Source organism: Hyla sarda, unplaced genomic scaffold (assembly GCF_029499605.1).
Source record: "Hyla sarda isolate aHylSar1 unplaced genomic scaffold, aHylSar1.hap1 scaffold_58, whole genome shotgun sequence".
Classification (NCBI taxonomy): domain Eukaryota; kingdom Metazoa; phylum Chordata; class Amphibia; order Anura; family Hylidae; genus Hyla; species Hyla sarda.
In genome coordinates this window covers 395,509-418,611 of record NW_026610592.1, presented here as the reverse complement: position 1 = coordinate 418,611, position 23,103 = coordinate 395,509, and the positions used below count along the sequence as shown (strand labels likewise).

The 23,103-nt window shown below is 44.7% G+C and overlaps 1 protein-coding gene and 1 long non-coding RNA gene across 20 annotated transcripts in view; one reads left to right on the top strand and one right to left on the bottom strand.

The window, feature by feature from the left end:
* The window catches only part of LOC130340261 (golgin subfamily A member 6-like protein 22), a 548,567-nt gene that overhangs the window by 300,722 nt on the left and 224,742 nt on the right, over positions 1-23,103 (bottom strand). The gene's annotated exons all lie outside the window — the stretch shown is intronic.
* On the top strand, positions 15,931-18,811 carry LOC130340269 (uncharacterized). Its single transcript, XR_008880429.1, has 2 exons — positions 15,931-18,677; positions 18,726-18,811. It is a non-coding gene; the product is annotated as an uncharacterized LOC130340269 (long non-coding RNA).

The following is a 23,103-nucleotide window of genomic DNA, read 5'->3' as shown; positions in this document are numbered from 1 at the left end:
AGGACCGCTCCCGCTCCTACTGAGGAGGCATCTACCTCCAATAGGAAGGGTTTAGATGGGTCAGGTCTGGAGAGCACGGGAGCAGAAGAAAAGGCAGACTTGAGCCGTTTAAAGGCGTCTTCCGCTTGAGGAGGCCATGACTTAGGATTGGCATTCTTCTTGGTTAAAGCCACGATAGGAGCCACAATGGTGGAAAAATGTGGAATAAATTGTCTGTAATAATTGGCGAACCCCAAAAAACGTTGGATAGCACGGAGTCCGGAGGGGCGTGGCCAATCTAAGACGGCAGAGAGTTTGTCTGGATCCATTTGTAGTCCCTGGCCAGAGACCAAGTATCCTAGGAAAGGAAGAGATTGACATTCAAATAGACATTTCTCCATCTTGGCATAAAGTTGATTGTCACGAAGTCTCTGAAGAACCATGCGGACATGCTGGCGGTGTTCTTCTAGGTTGGCAGAAAAAATCAGGATATCGTCCAGATACACAACAACACAGGAATATAAGAGATCACGAAAAATTTCATTAACAAAGTCTTGGAAGACGGCAGGGGCGTTGCACAGGCCAAAGGGCATGACCAGATACTCAGAGTGTCCATCTCTAGTGTTAAATGCCGTTTTCCATTCATCCCCCTCTCTGATGCGGATGAGATTATAAGCACCTCTTAAGTCCAGTTTGGTAAAGATGTGGGCACCTTGGAGGCGATCAAAGAGTTCAGAGATAAGAGGTAGAGGGTAGCGGTTCTTTACCGTGATTTTGTTAAGACCGCGGTAGTCAATGCAAGGACGTAGGGAGCCATCTTTTTTGGACACAAAGAAAAATCCGGCTCCGGCAGGAGAGGAGGATTTGCGGATAAAGCCCTTTTTTAAATTTTCCTGGATGTACTCAGACATAGCAAGAGTCTCTGGGGCGGACAGGGGATAAATTCTGCCCCGGGGTGGAGTAGTACCCGGGAGGAGGTCAATAGGACAGTCATAAGGCCTGTGAGGAGGAAGAGTCTCAGCTTGTTTTTTGCAAAACACATCAGCAAAGTCCATATAGGCCTTAGGGAGACCGGTTACAGGGGGAACCACAGGGTCACGGCAGGGAGTACTGGTAACCGGTTTAAGGCAGTCCTTGAAACAAGAGGTACCCCAACTCTTGATCTCCCCTGTGGACCAATCCAGGGTTGGGGAATGGTGTTGAAGCCAGGGTAGTCCAAGGAGAATTTCGGAAGTGCAATTGGAGAGGACCAAAAACTAAATTTTTTCGTGATGAGGTCCGATGCACATTAGGAGGGGTTCCGTGCGGTAACGCACGGCACAGTCCAATCTTTCATTGTTAACGCAATTGATGTAGAGAGGTCTGGCGAGACTGGTCACTGGGATGTTGAACCTGTTGATGAGAGAGGCCAAAATAAAGTTTCCTGCAGATCCGGAATCCAAAAAGGCCTTAGTGGAGAAGGAGAAGGTAGAGGCAGATATCCGCACAGGCACAGTAAGACGTGGAGAAGCAGAGTTGACATCAAGGACTGTTTCACCTTTGTGCGGAGTCAGCGTACGTCTTTCCAGGCGGGGAGGACGGATAGGACAATCCTTCAGGAAGTGTTCGGTACCGGCACAGTACAGGCAGAGATTCTCCATGCGGCGTTGTGTCCTCTCTTGAGGTGTCAGGCGAGACCGGTCAACTTGCATAGCCTCCACGGCGGGAGGCACAGGAACGGATTGCAGAGGACCAGAGGAGAGAGGAGCCGGGGAGAAAAAACGCCTTGTGCGAACAAAGTCCATATCCTGGCGGAGCTCCTGACGCCTTTCGGAAAAACGCATGTCAATGCGAGTGGCTAGATGAATGAGTTCATGTAGGTTAGCAGGAATTTCTCGTGCGGCCAGAACATCTTTAATGTTGCTGGATAGGCCTTTTTTAAAGGTCGCGCAGAGGGCCTCATTATTCCAGGAAAGTTCTGAAGCAAGAGTACGGAATTGCACGGCGTACTCGCCAACGGAAGAATTACCCTGGACCAGGTTCAGCAGGGCAGTCTCAGCAGAAGAGGCTCGGGCAGGTTCCTCAAAGACACTTCGAATTTCCGAGAAGAAGGAGTGTACAGAGGCAGTGACGGGGTCATTGCGGTCCCAGAGCGGTGTGGCCCATGACAGAGCTTTTCCAGACAGAAGGCTGACTACGAAAGCCACCTTAGACCTTTCAGTAGGAAACTGGTCCGACATCATCTCCAAGTGCAGGGAACATTGTGAAAGAAAGCCACGGCAAAACTTAGAGTCCCCATCAAATTTATCCGGCAAGGATAGTCGTAGGCCTGAGGCGGCCACTCGCTGCGGAGGAGGTGCAGGAGCTGGCGGAGGAGATGATTGCTGAAGCTGTGGTAGTAGCTGCTGTAGCATCACGGTCAGTTGAGACAGCTGGTGGCCTTGTTGCGCTATCTGTTGTGACTGCTGGGCGACCACCGTGGTGAGGTCGGCGACAACTGGCAGAGGAACTTCAGCGGGATCCATGGCCGGATCTACTGTCACGATGCCGGCTGGCAGGAGGTGGATCCTCTGTGCCAGAGAGGGATTGGCGTGGACCGTGCTAATGGACCGGTTCTAAGTCACTACTGGTGTTCACCAGAGCCCGCCGCAAAGCGGGATGGTCTTGCTGCGGCGGTAGTGACCAGGTCGTATCCACTAGCAACGGCTCAACCTCTCTGACTGCTGAAGATAGGCGCGGTACAAGGGAGTAGACAGAAGCAAGGTCGGACGTAGCAGAAGGTCGGGGCAGGCAGCAAGGATCGTAGTCAGGGGCAACGGCAGGAGGTCTGGAACACAGGCTAGGAACACACAAGGGAACGCTTTCACTGGCACAATGGCAACAAGATCCGGCGAGGGAGTGCAGGGGAAGTGAGGTATACATAGGGAGTGCACAGGTGAACACACAGATTAGAACCACTGCGCCAATCAGCGGCGCAGTGGCCCTTTAAATCGCAGAGACCCGGCGCGCGCGCGCCCTAGGGAGCGGGGCCGCGCGCGCCGGGACAGGACCGACGGAGAGCGAGTCAGGTACGGGAGCCGGGGTGCGCATCGCGAGCGGGCGCCACCCGCATCGCGAATCGCATCCCGGCTGGAGGCGGTATCGCAGCGCACCCGGTTAGTGGATCTGACCGGGGCGCTGCGGGAGCGAGAGTGTAGCGAGCGCTCCGGGGAGGAGCGGGGACCCGGAGTGCTCGGCGTAACAGTTGTGAAGCTCGGGTGACGGGTGTGTAGTGTGTACTCGTGCACAAGTCAACTCCAGTCTGTGTCCGTTAGGCAATATATGGGTTACTGATGCAGCAGAGGTGGGGCCTTGGTCTTGGAATTTCAATTATTTAAAAAAAAATTGAACATATTGTGTGGTTTATTATATTATAGAAGAATGTCTTTGGGTGGTCCACCGTCCTGCATTATAGAGTTTTCTGAACTGCTGTATATGCGCTTGTTTTAACAAAAAGGTATTTTGTCAGACAATTTCAAAGAAATTGGCGTTTTTTTGGGGTGGATTGTGAAGCCCGGTGTGTACTCGTGCATCAGCCAACTCCAGGCTGTGTCTTTCAGGCAATCTATGGGTTACTGATGCAGCTGAGGTGGGGCCTGGGTCTAGGAATTTCAATTAAAAAATAAATAAATCAACAATTATGCGGTTCATTATTTTTGAGAAGAAAGTCTCTGGGTGGTCCTTATAGAGTCTTCTGAAATGTTGGATATGCGCTTGTGCTTACACAAAGTTGTAAATTAAAAAAAGAAAAATGTATACAATTTTGTTGATTTTGGGGCGGATTGTGAAGCCCTGTGTGTACTGGTGCATCAGCCAACTCCAGGCTTTGTCCTTCAGACAATAAATGGGTTCCTGATGCCGCAGAGGTGGGGCCTGGGTCTGGGAATTTAACATTTTTGGATTGCGGGTGCTACAAAAAAAGATGGACACACCCTAATCCGTTCAGTGGAGCGCGCCTGCGGCCCCGGACATCTGAGGGCATAGCACACCTGTTATTGCTCGATCTCAGAAGAAGGGGGTTCATCATCGGGAGAAGATAGTTGCAGGTTGCTCTTGAGTCAGCAAGGCGGTAGCATGGTTGGCAGTCAGCGTGGTGTGGCAGTAGTGGAAATTCTGGAGCCAAACGTGCCCGGGGGAGACCACCTGCTTCGCGGCAGCTGACCTTTCCGGGAGTTAGCAGGTTACCAGCACCGGTCGATGAAGGTAGAGACACGCTAATCCGTTCAGTGGAGCGCGCCTGCAGCCCCGGAAATCAGAGGGCATAACACACCTGGTATTGCTTGATCTCGCAATTGATCGTGCAAAGGTAGGGGGTTATTAAAGCCTCTTGGGTACTGCTGAGGCCTACTCTTGACTGCTCCTGGTGCAATGTATGGGCTAATTAAACACTCTTGGGTAGTGTTTTTTTTAAATTTATTTACTGATAATTTTATCAGTAATAAAATAGAATTTTCCAGAATGTTGTGTGTGATTTTTTAATGAAAAAATAAAATAAAAATACGGACAGGGATTAACTCTGCTTCATCATTTTGGGCGAAAAAAGTCCTTTGGTGATCTGATCTTTTGGAGACAGATGCGCTTACCCACATATTGAATTCGTTTTTGTAAAAAAAAATTCAAACATTGTGTGGTTTATTATTTTTGAGAAGAATGTCTTTGGGTGCTGCATTATAGAGTCTTGTGAACTGTTGGATATGTGCTTGTTCTTACACAAAGGTATTTCTTTAAAAAATTTCTAAAATGTTGTTGTTTTTTGGAGGGGATTGTGAAGCCCTGGTGTGTACTGGTGCATCAGCCAACTCCAGGCTGTGTCCTGCAGGCAATATATGGGTTCCTGATGCCGCAGAGGTGGGGCTTGGGTCTTGAAATTTCAAATTTTTGGATAGCGGGTGCTACCAATGAGAAATCTTTGTCAAAAATGTCATATATTGTGTTGGTTTTTTGGGGGGGATTGTGAAGCCCTGGTGTGTACTCTTGCATCAGCCAACTCCAGGCTGTGTCATGCAGGCAATATATGAGTTACTGATGCCGCAGGGGTGGGGCCTGGTTCTGGAAATTTCAAAATTTTTGGATAGCGGGTGCTACCAATGAGAAATGTTTGACAAAAATTTCATATATTGTGTTGTTTTTTTGGGGGGGATTGTGAAGCCCTGGTGTGTAGTGTACTAGTGCATCAGCCAACTCCACGCTGTGCCATTCAGCCACTAAATGGTCTCCTCTTGCAGCCAACATGTCCATGCTATGTCATTCAGTCACTATATGGTCTCCTGACACTGATGCCACCACCAGGCTCTGTCATTGTGCTGCTATGCGGCAGTGATTCTAAGAGCGATGCCGGTAATCTGCATGCTATTCTGAATAACAGTATTATTTCACTACCCCAGCACACTCCATATGCGTTTTACGACACAGCAAAGTGCTCTATACCCCTATAGAGGCTGTATGGAGGCTAGAAATAGCCTTTTTTATCTTTGATTCGCCGCGAATAAATTCGGATCAAAACAAACTTTTCGGGAGAATTCGGCGAATAGGCCGAATCGAATTTTTGAAAAGTTCGCTCATCTCTAATCCTCAGCGTCAGGGAAACGCTCGCACCTAGTGAACATGGGAGAGGCGTCACTGGGTGTAAATTCCTCCTCTCCACGCCTGACTATTCCAGTGCGGATTTCTCCAGCTGATAAAGCCTCCTCCTCTGCGGAGGCATTCTTGGACTCTGGTTCAGCAGGAAACTTAATTAAAGCCTCCTTCATCAACCGGTTTAACATCCCTGTTATCCGTCTCTTCAAGCCCTTCTTCATTTCCTCAGTTAACGGAGAACAACTGAATTCCACCTTGCGTTACCGCACGGCCCCAGTACGCATGACCGTGGGGGTTCTCCATCAAGAAATGATTGAGTTCTTTGTCCTGCCTAACTGCACCTCTGACATCCTTCTTGGCTTACCCTGGCTCCAGCGGCATTCTCCTACCCTCGACTGGACCACTGGGGACACACGCTGCCTTAAGTCGCTACCCACCATCCAAGTCTCCATTGCTTCTCCATTGCTCGGCCTTCCAAAGGCCTATCAAGACTTTTCTGACGTCTTTTGAAAGAAACAGGCAGAGGTCTTACCACCACATAGGCCCTACGACTGCCCTATTGACTTGCTCCCTGGGACCTCACCGCCCCGTGGCAGGATTTACCCTCTCTCCGCTCCAGAAACTGAGGCCATGATGGAGTATATTCAGGAGAATCTCAAAAAAGGTTTCATCAGGAAGTCTTCTTCTCCTGCTGGAGCAGGATTCTTCTTTGTTGCCAAGAAGGATAGGTCTCTATGCCCTTGTATTGACTACCGCGGCCTCAATAAGATCACTATAAAGAACCGCTACCCTCTGCCTCTCATCTTGGAACTCTTTGACCGGCTCCGCGGAGCAAAGATTTTTACTAAGCTTGACCTCAGGTGCGCGTGTAATCTCATCAGAATTCGTGAAGGAGATGAGTGGAAAACCGCTTTTAACACCCGAGATGGTCACTTCGAATACCTGGTCATGCCATTCGGTCTTTGCAACGCCCCTGCAGTCTTCCAAGACTTTGTCAATGAAATCTTCCGGGACTTGTTATATACTTGCGTGGCTGTCTATCTCGAAGACATTCTAATCTTCTCCAACCTAGAGGAACACCGCCTCCATGTTTGTCAAGTGCCCCAGCGCCTCCGTGTTAACCATCTCTACGCCAAGATTGAAAAATGCCTCTTTGAACGTACCTGTCTTCCTTTCCTGGGATATCTGGTCTCAGGACAAGGTTTTCAAATGGACCCCGACAAGCTCTCCGCGGTCTTGGATTGGCCACGTCCCTCCGGACTTCGCTCTATCCAGCGCTTCCTCGGATTCGCTAATTACTAACGTCAGTTTATCCCCCACTTCTCCACTATCGTGGCTCCCATTGTGGCTCTGACCAAGAAAGATGCGAATCCGAGATCCTGGCCTCCCCAAGCGGAAGAAGCTTTTACTCACCTTAAGGCCGCCTTCGCCTCCGCACCAGTCTTGACTAGGCCTGATCCTCTGAAACCATTCTTCCATGAGGTAGACGCCTCTTCAGTAGGAGCCGGGGCGGTTCTTCTTAAAAAAAACGCTAAAGAAAAAAAACGTCACTTGCGTTTTTTTCTCTAAAACATTTTCTCCTCCTGAAAAAAACGACGCTATTGGTGACCGAGAATTGCTGGCCATTAAATTGGCACTTGAGGAGTGGAGGCATCTCCTGGAAGGATCCCTCCACCCGATCACCATCTACACTGACCACAAAAATCTGTCATACCTACAGTCCGCCCAGCGCTTAAATCCTCGCCAGGCCAGGTGGTCATTGTTCTTCGCCCGCTTCAATTTCCAGATACATTTTCGTCATGCGGACAAGAAGAGAAGAATTCCTCTTGTCTTTGCCCCTGGTTACAAAGTGTTGCTCTCTGCCAAATATATTCGGTTTCGTGTCCCTAGCTCCAAGCTGGGTCCACGTTACCTCGGGCCATTTAGGGTCAAAAGTCAAATCAACCCTGCTCCATCTTCCTCCTTCTCTTCGTATTCCTAACTCCTTTCATGTTTCCCTTCTCAAGCCTCTCATTCTTAACCGCTTTCCCCCCAAGGTCACCGTTCCTGCTCCTGTCTCGGGGTCCTCTGACGTCTTCTCGGTTAAAGAAATCCTCACTTCAAAGGTTGTCAGAGGTAAAAAAAAAAATTCTTGTTGATTGGGAGAATTGTGGCCCCGAAGAGAGGTCTTGGGAGCCAGAGGACAATATTCTAGACAAGGAACTCATCTACAGATTCCTCGGTTCCAAGAAGAGGGGGAGACCCAAGGGGGGGGGTACTGTCACGCCGAGCGCTCCAGGTCCTGCTGCCTCCCCGGAGCACTCAGGGTGTGCTTCTGTCTGCAGCGCTCCGGTCGGCATTGCTGACCGCGAGCGCTGCTCCCTGGTCCCCAGAGGGGACGCGATCCGAGGCACGGCTCGTGCCCGCCCTCGGATCGCACCACATGTCACTCAACTCTCGCCCCCGTCTGCTTCCTCCCGGCGCGTGCGCGCGCCGGCTTGCCAAAATTTAAAGGGCCAGTGCACCACTCTCCTTGCCGGATCTTGTTGCCTTGTGCCCTGAGAAAGCGTTATAGTGTGTTCCAAGCCTGTGTACCCAGACCTTCTGCTGTTGCCCCTGACTACGAACCTCGCTGCCTGTCCTGACCTTCTGCTACGTCTGACCTCGCCTCTGTCTAGTCCTTGTGTACCGCACCAGTCTCAGCTGCCTGAGAGGTCGAGTCGCTACTGGGGAACACGACCAGGTAGTTACTGCCGCAGCAAGTCCATCCTGCTTTGCGGCGGGCTCTGGTGAACACCAGTAACTGCTTAGAACCGATTCCCCAGTACGGCCCGCGTCATCGCCTCTCTGGCACAGAGGATCCACCTCCAGTGTCTTCACCAGCTGCTAGTCCGGACCCTGACATAGAGGCTATAGTTAAAACTAACCTAAGATGGTATTACTCCCCTGATAGGCTCCATGAGATATCCTCGGTGAATTCTGAAAAATGTTGGCGAAACTGTGGGGGGACGGAATCCTTTATACATATTTTATGGCTATGCCCGATGACACAAGTCTTCTGGCATAAAGTAGAACAATTACTAGTAAACATCACCCGCATCCCAAGTAAATTGACACCACAAAAAGCATTGTTACTATTACAAATGCAAATATATCCGGTAAAAATGCGATTTTTGGTATGCAAGATTTTAGTGGTCGCAAAGCTAGTTCTCTGCAGATACTGGAGGCAAGCACAGATTCCTGAAGTGAATGAAATAATAAATACGATACAACACTGTTATAAATTAGAGGAAATTATAGCGATTGGAAACAATCAGAGTATACCCTTTTATAAAAAATGGGAATTATGGAACACATTTAGGGGAGGAATAGGAAGTCAACAATAAATTAGGAAAGATCAGAAGAAGATATAAAAAGAGAAAGTCAATGTACTAAGAAACACATTAAGGAAACAGAAGAGAGAAGGATTAGCCAAAAACACAATCAAAAATGAAAACATAAATCCGAATAAGGATAGACCACCATTTTTCGTGACATCATACAGTACTCAATTTGGACAGATTAAGAAAATAATAAACAGATACATTCCGGTATTAGAAACAGATCCAATATTAAGAGACATATTATCAGAGGGTATTTCTATTGTGTCCAGGAGAGGCCCCACTATTGGAACCAGAGTCTCACCTAGTCTATTTACTAGTCAAAAGGAAAGTGTAAAGGACCGGGACTGGTTGAGGAATATAGGTAATCGCAAATGCGGTCATACCAGATGCATCACATGTACACACATGGTAAATTCAAATACCGTAACGTCTTGTACAACAAATAGGACATACAATATACACCAGTATATCAATTGTAACACTAAATCCATTATATACGTAGCAACATGTATTGTTTGCAATTTGCAGTATGTAGGATGCTCGGGTAATTCATTAAAAGTGAGGTTTAGGAAACATATTACGGATGCTAAAAGTAGCTTAACAAGCATGTCTATGCTGTCACGTCACTTTAGGGAGTCCCATTCAGGGGACACCACCCATTTACGAGTATTGGGGGTAGAAAAAGTCACCTTAGGACCTAGGGGAGGCGATCTTAGAAAGAAACTATACAATAGAGAGGCACATTGGATGTTCCTTTTGGGAACAAGATACCCGCAAGAGTTAAATAAAAGATTGGATTTAATGTTAATGTGTGCATAAATTGAATAAGAGAATATAGTTGATGTATACAATTTATTACTAATCACGTATGTTTAGTTCCCGGTCCAATATGTACTCTTCGTTTCTTGTGTATATATAATAAATTTTGGATTGTCGCAAATTATAGGGGGATGTTCACACGGTGAGATGCACATTATGCGGTTATTGATCTATATATAAATATTTCGGTTCTTGATGTGCAGGTATAGTTCAAACTATTTATTTCGGTAAATATGTACTTCTAAATTAATATGAATATCCATAGTATTTGATAAACTAGTTTTTAGACCATTCGAGATTGAAATTTAAATGTTAATCAAAATTTGAAATTTAAAGCCGCATTGTCTGCACCCTTGTGTGAACTCTCTCCGAACGACCAAATGTGATCATGATTCCCAATGCCATGTTTTGTAACCAACTGTTTTTAATTAAGATTCATGTGGTCATGTGACCAAACTCATGTGTATTTTAACCCGCATTATTGAGTGTATGTCTATCTACGACTAAGCACCTGAGTGTGCGAAACGCGTCAGATTGTGTCCTGCCTTAAGCGTGTGAATAAAGCCATTGATAAGTTTTACCTGCATCTTCCCGAGTGCCGGACGTTTTTTCCTGTGTGATTTCTACTAAGCCGGGAGCGGTATCGGTGTCCGTAGCACGAGATAGTGCAGCAAACGCGAGAGTGGTGAGCAGCCTGACTTCATCTGCATATATATATATATATATATATATATATATATATATATATATATATATACACACACATATCTATACATATATATATATATATATATATATATATACACACACACACACACACACACACACACATATATATATATATATATATATATATATATATACACACACACAATATTCTATGAAATGTTACTTTGGCTACATTTACGAGAAAATGTGTGTACAAAATGTGTATTCTAATTTAAAAGGCTTTGACTCATCTATTTTACATTATAATAATCCATATTATTTAAAAAATGTAGCATGCCATCGTGCATTGTGAAGGGGTGTACTTCATCATGGCGTAAACGAGATCAGTCTGTTATCCTACATGGCTTTCCTAAAGATCCAGCAAGGATATGTATATGGCTCCAGCAGACGGGACAGTTTGAAGACAACCTTGAAGAAAAGGTTCAACAGGTTCTTATTGGGAAAATAAACTATAGTTTTTGTCTATGTTCCCTTCACTTTCATCATTCCTGTTACAATCACGAGGAGTATCGTCAAACACTGAGGAAAGATGCAATTCCAACAATATTTCCAAAGAAGCCTACAACACCTAGAGGAAAACAGGCGGCTGTACCATCTATGTCTTCTCAACCTGTTGTTAGGATGACTACTGCAATTGTGCTTACTACCCCAGTTTGCACGCCAACAACTACGGTTGTGACATACAGTGTTTCCAGCACCACTTCCAGTACAGTCACATATTCAACTACAACTACCACTGCACCGATAACTTCAGTTCTGCAGCTAAGCTCAAGTTTAGGGTAATCTACGTCTAAAGACACATCTGTGCTCCCACCTGCTAAAAAGAAGAAAAAAATGTTTAATTTATCGACAACATCATCTTTAACTTCAACATGTACTGTATTTCTGTGTCCAGACCTGAAGTCATCTCCGAAACTCAAAGTGAAACTTTGTCTATTCCCACAACATCAGAGACCACTTCATGTTTCCTACCATCAATTGAAAATACTGAAGCTTCAGCATCTCCAAACAGATGGAAATTGAACAGTACTCCTCAAAAGCGAGACTTTGCAACTAACACTATGCCTTTTGTATATCAAAAAAGGAAATCTAAATCAAGCCGTGAGCCGACGAGACTGGAAAAGACAGTGTCTACCCAAAAACTTCAAGATCTTACAGAGGCACTGGAAACTACAGCTGGACATAGTACAAATCAGGATATACAGATACAATACATTAGTACTGATATATCAGATTTTATTTTTGAAATCCGTATAAATGAACCTACCACTTCTCCAACTTCTATCTCACCAATCACTCAGCCAAGAGTTCCAGATCCAACTGTTACAGTACAACAACAGGAAAAAGGTACTATGTACAGAGGACCTCTTTTTACATAATCGACTCAAAGAAAAACAGTCTTGTCTTATCCTCCACTCTGTCCTCAATTCCTAAAGGAACACACGGTTAAAATCCATGAGGAAACCCTTTCTCACCTTGACAAAGATTTATACTTCCCTCAATCCTCAGAAAGTGTTTTACCAGGGGTTGAGGAGAATGTACAACCACTTTCTCCTATTGTTTCTCAAGCACAGCCAGATCTCATAACCACCGATGAGCCTGAGGAGGAGGTCATTGATCATTCTACCACAATAACCACGTACATTGACACTGAGGACAGATCCTTTCACCAAAGTGATGATGAAGTCGAAAATGAAGGATCATCTGAACTAAGTAGTGATGAAGAGGAGGAACCCTTGCCTGTCTTCGAGTACTTATTTGAAATAAATGATGACCCAGTATTCTATATAAAATTTCTAATTTGAGTCATGCTTGAAAAAGCTGATTTGCATGATAGGGGATAAGATGCCTGATCGCGGGAGTCCCGCTGCTGGGGACGCCCGTGATCATGCTAGCGGCACCCCGTTTATTATCAGTCCCCGGAGCGTGTTCGCTCCGGGTCTGAATACAGGCGACTACAGGGCGGGCGGCGTGTGACGTCACGCCTGCGCCGGTGTGTGACATCATGCTCCGCCCCGCAATGAAAGCCTACGGGAGGGGGCGTGATAGCCCTCCCGTAGGCTTGCATTGAGGGGCGGAGCGTGACATCGCACGGGGGCACAGACGTACACCTGCATTTGTGACAGGAGATGGTCGATCAGATTCCCCAGGGTTTTCTGCAAAATATTGGGGAGATTTATCAAAACCTGTGCAGAGGAAAAGTTGCCCAGTTGCCCATAGCAACCAATCAGATCACTTCTTTCATTTTGCAGAGGCCTTGTTAAAAATGAAAGAAGCAAGCTGATTGGTTGCTATGGGCAACTGGGCAACTTTTCCTCTGGACAGGTTTTGATAAATCTCCCCTATTGTACTAATACAATTATGGATGCGGTTTCAAAAAAAATGTGTGTGTTTAACGTAGAGCAACTTCTACCTACCACATCTTCTCTAGCCATGGAAAAAATTGCCTTTGAAAAAACAATTCAGGAATTACTATCCCAAGATGTTGAGATTTTAACAATAGCTACAGACAGACATGTCTCTATTCGAAAAATTCTACGTGAAAAATACCCTTTCATTGAACATCAGTTTGACATTTGGCATTTGGAAAGTCAATTGGAAATAAAATTGCAGCTGGAGCAAAAACCAAAGAAACCAATGTTCTCATGAAGTGGATTCAACCAATAAAAAACCATCTATGGTCGTGCGCCAGAACATGTGGGAAAAATCCGGATGTGTTGGAGGAGCGATGGAAATTTTTGTTGCATCATGTCTCAAATATACATGCCTGGGATGATGACTCAAATGACTCTGTCTGTCAGCATCCACCCTTGACAGAAAGTCAGATAAATGACACCAAGTGGCTCATGCCTAAACTTCCAGCTCATAATGTAGTAAGCAAAGTGGCTCTGAATCCTAGTCTGTTGAAGGACATAAGGCAACTTTCATTGTTTTGCCACACAGGAGAGCTTGAAATATATCACAGTCTTTGTCTGAAGTACAGACCAAAAATAATTCATTTTTTCATAGACTGAATGATAGCTCGCACTCAATTAGCAGCTATCGTCCATAACCGGAATGTAGGACGTATCCAAGCCACTATCCAAAAAGCAACAGCATCTGGAAAAGATGAATAGCTATGAATACTCGAAGGCACGTCGGGCATGGGTGGTAAAAGCCATATACGAATCCACCTCCCAAGATTTTGCCTATGACATCTTGTTAAAAATATTTGAAGTGGTAAAGGACAGAAATGTCACAGATTGGCAATCTCGGCGAGGTACTCTCCCAGCAAACATAGCTCCAGTACCACGGCCAGATACATCCCAATTATTGGAGGAATATAATTCCAGATTTACAATCTAGATTGCCTTACTTTTACAGATGACTCCGAAGACCGTGTAGCACTAGGTTTATGGTTCTCAAAATGTTGTTGTAAATGTTGTAAATGTTGTAAATGTTTGAAATATTTTTTTTTTCGGTTAATAAAAATAGATTTTTCATGTTTATTTTAGTTTTATTATTCATATTACATAAAATTATATCAGTAAAGTTACATTAAAAGATTATTTTATAATCTATGCAGTAATCTCGTGATTTAACATATTCACCAACATTATACATGCATGACTATAGTAATTGTACTCTAATGTAAAATAGAAAATAATGTTTTATATAAAAGGCCTCTGTCCACCATAGAAAAAGTAATCAGTCCTCTCGAATTGGGCCTGTTGACTGTCTAAGGCTGGGATCACATATATCAGGCATTGTGCGCAGTTTCGCTCCGGGTGCACCAGAGGGAAAATGATGCTAGAACTGATCCCATTCATTTTGGGACATTTCACTATTATCCAACATCTCAATTTTAATGCCGGATGGTTGGACATGCCGGAGTGCAACAAACAGGGGAACGCAGCTTGTTTTTGTTCCCCAGTCCGAAGGGCAAAAACAATAGATGTCGGATGCAATACAACTGATGGCAACTTGGCATCAGTTGTGTCTATATTTATGTGTCTAATGTCTAGATTTGACAGATGTCGGACGTATGTGAACCAAGCCTTACAAAGCTATAACAGACTTGTTACCTCCATTCATCGGTATGAAATAGCCAAAGATACCCAAGTGCAGGCCTATGGCAATCTATTGAAGGTGAATGTCTGGTTCATGTGAACCAGAGATATGTACCTGGGGTATTGACCAATGGGACACTTAGCTCATATGCTTAGGATATGTACTATAGTTGTTTATCTTGAAGTAACCCTTTGAAGGGGTTATGCACCATAAGGTAATTTTAGTACATACCAGGATCCATGCTTGGCTTGATGCTCAAGGACTGTATTGTCAATTCTATATATAGCTGATGATTTACATTTTGTGAAATGCCTAAATTGTGTCGGACTTTGTACTAACTATACGTCCCAGGATTCCTTTTTGATAAGTTTGAAGTAATTTTATTTCAACATCACCCACCCAACCCATTCAGATACACCTGTTATTCATTCCATGCAACAGACCATTGTTTATGATACAGTGTGCCACCAACTGTTTCAAAAGTCTAAATATTGCAGAATGATCTCCCTCCCACTTAGCGGTCGCTACAACCATGGAAAAAAAGACAGACTCTCAAACAAACACTTGTCTAGTGATATAATAAATTGTCCCACAATAATACCTGCAAAAATATGTGACAAGACTCATTTGTTATGTTATGAAAAATTTTAATAAATTAAAAGTAGGACAAAGTTAATGAAAACTTTTTTTTAATACATTTTTACCATATTAAAGGAGTGCTCCAGTTGGTGCAAACAGTTCCAATTTATTTGCATGATTGTCTGGTTGTGGGTGGGGAGGAAGACCACAACAATTTCCTCCCTGGTGCCCTGGCTCTCCTCAGCTCTACCCATAAGAACGCATTCATCCAACTTATATGGAAATGCATATATATATATATATATATATATATATATATACATACATACATATTCTAATATTATATATAAATATATCTATATATATATAGATATATATATATATGTTTACATATACAGCAAGAAGAAAAATCACTGCCACATTCACAAGTAGATGTCAAGTTGATAATCTAGCTTTATTACATCAGACACAGGCAACGTTTCGGCTGCACAGTAACAACCTTTCTGAAGCCGGGATGGGTTGAGAAAGGCTTTAATTACGCAGCCAAAACGTTGCCTGTATGAGATGTAATAAAGCCATATTATCTACTTGTGAATGTGGCGGTGATTTTTCTTCTTGATGTATCAGGACCCCTCAGTCAGCATGCACCCGCTCTGCATCCCATGTGTATAGACATATGTACATATATATATATATATTTATATATGTATGCATATATAGGTATATGTATATACATGTGTGTGTGTGTATATATATATATATATATATATATATATATATATACACACACACACACATATATATATATATTGTGGCACTAAGGCAGGTTTGAGGGTAATGAAAGGGTGTTTTTCCCAGTCCTTTCTCCTAGCTGAGCTAGCAGAGATGCTCATCAGGTGCCTAATTAATGAGGCCAGCAGAAATGTGGGAAGTCTAGATATAAGGAAAGGAAACAGAATAGTCTAGTCTGGGCTCACCCAGGAAAACAGCATGTCGCTGTAGGGGGAGACACATGGACCCTGTTGAGGAAACACACAGCAGGAGCTGTGAGTGGTCCAAGAAGTGGTGTGAACTGTGAGTAAAACAGGTTGCAGGGGCACATGTTTTATGCTGGCTGAGGGTAGCTCACCAGTTAGTAGTCAGGGCATGCTTACATGTGTAGTCAGTGACCAGACGGTCTAGGACTTCGGTTTGTTCCTGAGTTATATTTTGTTTTACCTGTAACCTGTGTAAATAAAGCTCGTGAGGTGCCAGACTTGTATGCTTAACGGTTGTCTGGCGAGTTATTGCGAGGAAACGTGTCCCGTGGTAAGTGACCAGGACGATCCCAGAGCTAATCCCCGAGACGGAATGTCACAATATATATGTACATATATCTATACACATACATAAATACAAATATATATACACACATATACATATATATACACACATACATATATATATATGCATACATATTTATTTATACATATATGTACATTCATATATACATACAAATACATATTTATATATATATATATCCAAAATAAAGTGTCCCACAGCACTCCAGTTAGATGAAAAATCAAAGGTGATTTATTTTCTCATATGTGGCGAGCAACGTTTTGACTGTCTGCACAGTCTTTATCAAGCATGTATATGTACATGTATATACATACACATATCTATATATATATATATACATATATATATATATTTCCTCATCGTCCCCTACGGCAGCACAGAAGGGTAATGCGGTCTCCAGACCACCCACCAGGACCGCCCATCTAGATATTAGCATAAATAATTATTTTAATTAACCAAGGTACCATACCTATAAAACAACCCCGCAAACTCCCGCACGCTGCCCATCTATTCAAGATTTTGTACAGCCCTGCAGGGTCTTGGCTGCATCTATGTCCGTGAGTATATGCCAGTGCGGGGTCCTGGCTCTGTCCTGCCACGGTCTGTCAGCGGCATGGCAGGACTATAGCCAGTGCGGGATCCTGGCTTTTAGGAGGTTCCAGTGCGGGGTCCTGGTCTCCGTTAACGGCAGTGTGTTCCAGAGGAAAGATTGCCGGTGAAGTATCCTAGCCGTTATACTCATGTCTGCTGCCTGCCGCCGCCGCCTAAAGAGGGATGCTGCGCTGCGCTGTAAGTCTCTGGACCACGGTAAGTGTCAGCCGCTCTCCGGCTTAATTATTATTTGTGATCAGGGCTTACACATTCGTGCTCGTGATAACCATGATATATATTTACTTGTAATGTACACATTATAACCTTTAACATATCGGTCTGGAGTGTCCCCAATGACCGCGACAGAGGCCACACCTTTAGAGGGCATGCCCTGTAATGTATGAAATGAAGAAATGAAAAGATGGAAAAAAGAGAGGGAGGGTTGGGAGGGGTCCTCAAAATGTCACGAACGCCACCTGATAGGGGGCAGGGGCTATATATATATCCCTGCCCCCGCCCACAACCCCTTATGTGCCACCTTGATGTGTAGGGGGGTTGGAGATGTTACCGCCCATATCACAAATACAGCCTAATTAGGCTTTACACTTGTGATCAGGGCTTACACATTCCTGCTTGTGATAACCATGATATATATTTACTTGTAATGTACACATTATAACCTTTAACATATCGGTCTGGAGTGTCCCCAATGACCGCGACAGAGGCCACACCTTTAGAGGGCATGCCCTGTAATGTATGAAATGAAGAAATGAAAAGATGGAAAAAAGAGAGGGAGGGTTGGGAGGGGTCCTCAAAATGTCACGAACGCCACCTGATAGGGGGCAGGGGCTATATATATATCCCTGCCCCCGCCCACAACCCCTTATGTGCCACCTTGATGTGTAGGGGGGTTGGAGATGTTACCGCCCATATCACAAATACAGCCTAATTAGGCTTTACACTTGTGATCAGGGCTTACACATTCCTGCTTGTGATAACCATGATATATATTTACTTGTAATGTACACATTATAAACTTTTAACATATCGGTCTGGAGTGTGTCCAATGACCGCAACGGAGGCCGCACTTTTAGAGGGCAAAAGTCAATCTGGTAGGGAATCAAATGTTGTAATCATGACCAATGCCCCTACCTTAGCACAAATCCAAGATATAGTCCCGACATTGAGACAGAAAATAGGTGAAGCAAACTGACTGGCACAGGGATCGATGCCTGGAAACTGAAGAGTTGTGACAGTCATGCCTCCTCTACACCGAAACCAGAGTTCGGCACTTGAACAGGGTCAGGCTAAACCCAAACCGATATCTGCTTGTAGCATGCGGCCTAACCTCATTGCAAGAGTGAAACACTATGACCTGTCGGCCCAATGAATCCCATCATATTCCTGCTAATGAGTGGCAAAATAGAAACTGTTAGCTAAATAGGCACAACCATCGACACCCGATCGACCTTGGCGGTAACCGCCTTATTGCCTGAAGATCAACAATATCCGACTACCTTACCTGAAACTAAATCAATCCCAATGCCCCATTCCTAACTCCACTAGCCTCATGAGTGGTGTCCCATTACGATAAACCCGCCCTATTGCCATTATGTCTGACATTACCATTATGTCTAATGATTGGTATTGCTGGTAAAATGTTCAACTCTGCTGCATTAGTGGTGAATGCCGAAACTTCTGCTGAACCTAGTCGACGTATATATCACCCTATACAGTAACCCCCCCGAGCTGCGATGGCCCCGACATATGATCAAATCGACATACGATGGCCTCTCAGAGGCCATCGCGTGTCGATGTCAGCATCGACATACGATGCTTTTATATGTCGGGGCCATCGCATCAACTGCTATCCGACAGCGCAAAATGCTTAAGCTGCTGTCGGATAGCAGTTTAAGCATCCCGGGCAGGTTCGCCTACCTATTCCCGCTGCTCCGGGTCCACTTCCCGATCCTCCGGCGTCTTCTGCATCTTCTCCAGGGTCCGGGCCTCGCTTTCCGGTGTCGTTATTACGTCACTACGCACGCCGCGCCGGCGCAGCATCGTAATAACGGCTCCAGAAAGCGAGGCCCGGACCCTGGAGAAGATGCGGAAGAAGCCGGAGGATCGCGAAGAAGACACCGGAGCAGCGGGACAGCATCGGGAGCCCCTTGGACAGCATCGGGAGCGGTGAGGACCTGGTCCGGAGTTGCGGGGACAGGTGAGTACAGCTTCCTATACTTTACATTGCACGGATACCTCAACATACGATGGATTCGACAAACGATGGGTCATTTGGAACGAATTACCATCGTATGTTGAGGGACCACTGTACATGTGCCTGATTCGAAATGTCTGACACATGTGTGAGGTGGAGACTATAGTCGTGTAATGATGCTGTTAAACTTATGGATGTTATGAAACTGTCAAGATGATCGTGCTGATGTTGATGTATACTTGTCCATGCACAGTGACTAGTCATGGACTTATGAGTGATGAGTGAGCTAAGACCCCAAGAACCATGTACAAGCTTTTTGTGACTGCATAACTGCATAATATGAAATAACCAAAAGCTGGTGCAGCTCATGATGAATCATTAAATCTTATGCAAACCTGGACTAAAGCAATGTAGTTATGTACCAAATGATAACAATAAGAAAGCTATCGTGTATGCACCGTGACAGTCATGACCTGTAGGTCGATAAGCATGAAGTACCTATGAGTGGCATGAGCAAACAAATCGGACAGATGATACGAGCAGAACTTGGAAGCTGTGATCATATGTATCCCAATGTTCGCCAAGAATGCCATGCACCAAATGAAACTATAAGCGACATGCATGAAACGATGATCATTTATCACATTAATGCTGGACCTAGTGAATGTCGTATGAATGCTCCAAGCCTATGCAGTATGACTGGAGCGAAATGCTATGCATTTACACTATGACCATTTTCAGAATGTATATACTGTGCCGTAATTGCTACTTAACGGAAAAGCTATACATCATGAGATGCTACACGTACAAGTACTGTAAATTGTCACAACGTTGTGACAATTTACAGTACTTGTACGTGTAGCATCTCATGATGTATAGCTTTTCCGTTGAGTGTAAGAAAACCGAGTGTACAGTGAGATTGTTTATGAAAATACTGTATAAAGTTACAAACCTCTGTACCGTGTGTGTGAAACTAGGAATGTATGTAGTATGCATAGTATCAAGCTGTGAGCTTGAAGACAGTGTGAAGTTGTGAGCATAGTATAAAGCTCAAATGAAATTATAGCTAAGAGTGCATGTTTGTGTAAAAAGCGCAAACACATGTACAGTGTAAACTTGCACAAGCATACGAACAGTATAACAGCAAACGAATCTGTCGCCCTAATGATATGAGCGTGAGTACCGTTGTAAACTTACAAGCGTAAAATAGTACGGCCGTAAGTTTATTATGCCAATGACTATGGTAACAACCCCTGACCTATGTACAGTATAAATGATGCAAGCGTACGTCCCGTATACCAACTACAAGTATATATATCTTATGACAACTACTATCACCTGTATTGTGTAACTACTACAGTACCAACCACTAGCGTGTGTACAGTATGAATGGCACAAAACCGTGTGTGCAGCAAACCTACTACCAGCATGTATACCGTATCACTACAAGGGCGAAACCATCATTAATGTATTTCAATGTAATAATACAAGCATGTGTGCAGTAACCAACTACTAGTGTATGAACAGTGTGATAATTACCACAGTAACGCCAGAATGTAACAACGGTGAAGATGCCCTACCTGTGTGAACAGTATAAATGTACACAAGTATAATCAATGTAAAACCAAGAGCGTATGAATAGTATGAGTGCCATGATCGAATGAATATTATGAGTAAGTTAACCATGTAAATGTCGTGAGCGCATGAATATAACGTTCATGATCTGTAAACAGTGTTCCTGTAAGCGTATATGCAGTATAAATACTATGAGTGTATGTGCAAGGTAAGCTGTGGGCGTACTTACAGCATGAACGTTATAAGTGTATGTGTGGAGCGTGCGTGTAGTGAAAGCGTTTGAGCGTGCATGCAGTGCGATTATTATGACCCTGCGTGCAGTATAAAGCTATGAGTGTGCGTGCCATGGTCTCGGTGTGGAAACACATGCGTGCAGCGTAATGCTAAGTGCGTGCCGTATACAATGCCAAGAGCATGCATGCAGTATGTGATGCTAGGAGCGTAAATGCAGTGTATAATGCTAGGAGTGTGCGTACAGTGTACGGTGCTGAAAGTGTGCGTGCAGCATGCAATGCTAAGATCGGGCGTGCAATATACCATGCTTTATGCGGACGTGCAGAATACAATGCTACATCCGTGCGCGCAGTCCACAATGCTAGGAGAGTGCGTGCTGACTGCAATGCTAAGAAAACCGTGCGTGCAGTATACAATGCTAGGAGCCTGCGTGCAGACTACAATGCTAAGAAAACTGTGGGTGCAGTATACAATGCTAGGAGCGTGCGTTTTTTTTTTTCTCTCCCCGGTGGTGATTCTAAATGAAGTGTAGTATTAGCGGCATGAATAAATGCTCGGTATGAATGCCCATTGTAGACGTTGAGATTAAATGCACAGGAAATATGATGATTGCATGAAAATTTTTTATGCAAAACTTCAATGTAATGGAAGAAAGCCCAGTACCAATGCACGGTATGAATGCAGCTAAAATGCACAGTATTAAAGCCGTGACTGCAAGCACCACATACACTCTATGTACGCCCAATATCAAATTAAAACATATATGTGTAAAACGGAGACATTCAATATATATGTATATATACCTAGCATGATTAAGCACCAGGCATGATGTTCGGGGGTCCCGCCTCTCGATTCTGCAGCACTGAAGAAACAGGGCTCGGAGCCCACTGCAGGGCCCCGTTAACCAGCGACGCGTTGCCAGGCGTCTGGTCATGTAATAGGATTTGCCCAGTCTTGTTGCGGCGGCGGGCCGAGAGTGCATCGCGATGTAGAGAGCCTGGATCGTGGTCACAAACCCAGGTAACTGCAGTGCCTGTAAAACATCGCTATGTACACAAAGAGGTGGGGACCACATTCACGTCGGTTGCCCCCAGCAACGAACTGCCGATGTCCTTTTTTCAGAATTTTTTTTTAATCTCGATCAGTTTCCCCTAGCAACGCTCCTCCGCAGACACCATCCTGTGCTTGAACTCCTCTGCTGGGCTCCTCCAACTTGCAATCTTGAGGGGGTTGCTCCTAGCAACGGCTCCTCTCCAACTCGCCTGTTGGTTGCCCTTGTCAACGTTATGTCCTTATCAACGTGTGCCCGCATCCTCCACCAAAATGTGACGAACCGTCTCAGGGATTAGCTCTCGGATCGTCCTGGTCACTTTCAAAGGGACACGTTCCTCACAATAACACAGCAGACCACAGTTCCTCATACAAGTCTGGCTCCTTGCCAGCTTTATTTCCACAGGTTGCAGGTAAAAACAAAACATAAACAGGAACAAAATAAAGTCCTAGACCAGTGGTTCTCAACCTTTTCGGCGACCGTACCCCCAAGTCCTGAACTTATGTCCGCGGGTACCCCCTCATGCGCGAGGGGTACCCGCGGACAAAAGGAGTGTTCTTACCTTTATACTAATGCATCCCCCCTCCATCTTAATCCCCTTGTGCCATTTTTATCCAATATGGCAAAAGGGGATTAAGATGTAGGGGGGAATAATGGCAAAAGGGGATTCAAATGGAGGGGGGAATAATAGCACAAGGGGATTAAGATGGAATTAATCGCCTTGTGCCATTATTCCCCCCTCCATCTTAATCCCCTTGTGCCATTATTCCCCCCTCCCTTTTAATCCCCTTGTGCCATTATTCCCCCTTGCATATTAATCCCCTTGTGCAATTATTCCCCCCTCCTTCTTAATCCCCCTGTACCATTATTCCCCCCTTTTGCCATATCAGATAATAATAGCACAAGGGGATTAAGTTGGAGGGGGGAAAAATGGCAAAAGGGGATCAGAGGGAGGGGGGAATATTGGCACAAGGGGATAAAGA